At 44.7% G+C, this 3,114-nt stretch overlaps 1 pseudogene; it reads right to left on the reverse strand.

Annotated features, from left to right (window-relative positions):
* Positions 1-1,896: 1,896 nt before the first annotated feature.
* LOC124523787 (uncharacterized) lies at positions 1,897-1,991 on the reverse strand (annotated as a pseudogene).
* Between the last annotated feature and the right edge of the window lie 1,123 nt (positions 1,992-3,114).

Below are 3,114 nucleotides of genomic sequence, written 5' to 3' on the forward strand. Positions count from 1 at the left end.
GGGCCGAATCTGCCCAAAGGACTCCTCTGTCTGAATCACAGCGCTACAGGATGTGTGTGCTCATGAGCTCCTTGTGTGGGGAGGCTGGCTGCAGGAAACTAAGTTTAAGGGCAAGAAGTAACCTGCCTCCCCTTTCTTGGTGTGTTAGTGACAGGCAGCCATGGACAGCGACCTGAAGTTGCTGTGTGATGGCTCCCGAAGCTTCCAGATGTTGCACATGTTCAACAAATCTGTGGGGAAGCTGCAGGGGCTGCTGTGCAAGGGGGAGTACGCCCTGCTGAAGCACTTGCTCATATTTGAGAGTGACTTTATACAGGTGAGGTGCCCCACCCCCTCCTCCTCCCTCCCTTTCATTCTTTTCTGTCCACAGCAATTTATTGAAGACCTGCTACATGCTGAGTGCACAGAGAGTCTTCAGTGACATCTCCAGCAAGTAGAGGAGACATACAGTTGTTCTGTTTTGTTTTTTTCACTTACTTATGTACACACCCAGTTTTAACAGGTGGCTGATCCCTCCCATACTTGCATCAGAGGTATTATTGTTTAGAGGAAAACAAAAACCAAACATGAATATGGTTTACTCTTCTGGACACACTTCCCTTGTTGCATTTCCATTTCTCCCCAGTTACCACTATCTCAAATTTGGTCATTATTCTCATGCAGGTTTTGTCCTTTCCTATATATTTACTTATTTTTTAAAGTTTACGTATTTATTTTGAGAGAGAAAGAGCAGGGGACAGGCAGAGAGAGAGAGAGAAAGAGAGAGAATTCAAGCAGGCTCCACGCTGTTAGTGCAGAGCCTGATGTGGGGCTCGAACTCACAACCGCAAGATCATGACCTGAGGTGAAACCAAGAGGTGGAAGCTTAACCGACTGAGCTGCCCAGATGCCTCTGTCCCCTTCTATATGCTTACTAAATGTTTTATGACTCTGGGAGGCACAGTGCAGTCTTCTCATGTTGTACATATGGATGTTCGACATGATTTCACACGGGCTGTGCCATTTGCAGCTTGCTTTTTCTCGTTCAGTGTGTCGTAGGAACTTGAGGCTCCACAGTCCTTCTTATTTTTCTGATTCTCTCCAATATCCAAAGCAAAAAACAATTTGGTGTCCATTTCCTGTGAGCCTTACAACAACCTTCCTATGCAGGCACAACAGACATCCCCATTTTGCTCAGGAGCAAACTGAGTTCCAGAGAGTAAAGTGAGTTTCTCAGACCATCAGGTGGCTGAGGCCCAGGTTTTCTGGATTTCAGCTCAAGGAATTTCTAGTCTGTACTGGTTTCTGGATGAAGGTGTGGGTCATGGCAGTACAAACCAGATGTTGGGTGTGAGCAACTACACACCTTGTGAGTGTGAGAGAGGAGGGGAAAGGAAACACATGAGGACCAGCCAGGGAGCTGCATGATTTATCATTGATTCTCAACCTCGACAAGTCCTTGGAATTACCCGCAAAGTGTAGGAAACACTGTACCCAGGACCCACTCCCAAGATTCCTGTGGAATGACTCAGGCTCTCTGGGCAGCAGACGCTTCTGAGCTTCCAGTTGATTGAAATGTGCAGGCAGGATTAGGGATCAGTAAACACATGCAGACACAAGACACAAATGATTAATCTTGCTCAACTATTTGACAGTTTGGCCTAAGTCGTTGCATTATGCCCCTTTATCCTTAAATTCTTCACGCATCTTCTCGGAACTTGGACTTTGCTTGTGCAACCATGATGCAATTTGTTGAAATTTGATATTGATAGAATGTGTGTTACATTTTCTCATTTGTCTGAATAATAGCTGTATTTCCTAATCCAGAATCATGGATTACACTTGATTGTCACACCTCTTTAATCCTTTAGTCCAGAATGATCCCTTTGCATTTCATTGTTTTTTGCATTAGAATTTTTGAGGTGAAAAAGCTTTTTAAAAATAAAAATTAATAAAGCGTTCATTTTGCACAAACTCTACACTTGGTCTTAGCCAAAAGGCCGAGAAGCGATATTTTGGGGGGAAAATTCTAAATTTGTTTACTTAGACACTTACTGAGAAGTGCTCAAGTTATGTCCAGTGTCTTATTGTTGAAATTATGGTGATGAACAACTTTGTGTGTGTGCAAGTAAATGTAGAATACATTTTCAGAAGTTGAATTGCTGGGTCTTAGGCTGTGCATGTTTTTGTTATTTTACTGGTGATCACATGCACTTCTAGGTAGGAAAATAACACATGCACCTTGAGGAAGGGGGGTTTGGCTCCTATGACAGGTCAGATTGCAGAGGGAGATGTGAATCAGTTCTGTTGATACAGGGCTTGAACTACTTGTGAGGGAACGCTATCATCCCTTTGAGTTCTTGCCACAGGCCAATAACTGCGGTGGCCACTTTATTTAGGAGCAGAGCAGAGGAGTGCAGATGCAAGAGAATGTAAGATAAGGCCCTTTTCCTGTTTCTTCCAACAACAGATCAACAAAAGAGAAGAAGTGATTGATGTGCACAACAGCGTGCAAATGGTGACAGTGGGCATTGCATACACTAGCCAAAACCTAACAATACCTGATATCGTGTTGCTGGCACAGCCAGCTGTGAGCTATGCAGTCAGTGCCAGAAATGACCAAGATACCCAGGGAAAGGGCTTCAAGTCCACAAAGAGCTTGGAGCTGACCAGGTGAGTCCAGGAATTTTAGTGCCTCCCTGTAAGATGTATCCAGGAGGAACATGACCATCAGGCACATGATTCCCCATAACACAGAGCCCTCCGTGGCCAGACCAGTAGCGGTGGGGTGGATTCAGAGGAGGAGAAATCAGACACAGCTATAGGATCCACAAGGCTTTGTTGGGAAAGTGGTTGTTGATTAGGTAGGAAGGGTTATGGGAATCAGACTGGAAGAAAAGCTGGGAACAAATAGTAGGAGGCCTTGCATGGCAGAGTCAGTGAGGGGTTAATTCCTACAGTTTTGGGAGGTGGTCAGGAGACATCAAGGTTTTTTTTTAATTTTTTTTAACATTTATATATTTTTGAGAGATAGAGAGTGTGTGTGAGCAAATGGGGGAGGGGCAGAGAGAGAGGGAGACACAGAATCTGAAGCAGGTTCCAGGCTCTGAGCTGTCAGCACAGAGGCCAACATGG

Source organism: Lynx rufus, unplaced genomic scaffold (genome assembly GCF_022079265.1).
Source record: "Lynx rufus isolate CCGP_SWC_20201006 ecotype Redwood Valley unplaced genomic scaffold, mLynRuf1.p SCAF_1, whole genome shotgun sequence".
Taxonomy (NCBI): domain Eukaryota; kingdom Metazoa; phylum Chordata; class Mammalia; order Carnivora; family Felidae; genus Lynx; species Lynx rufus.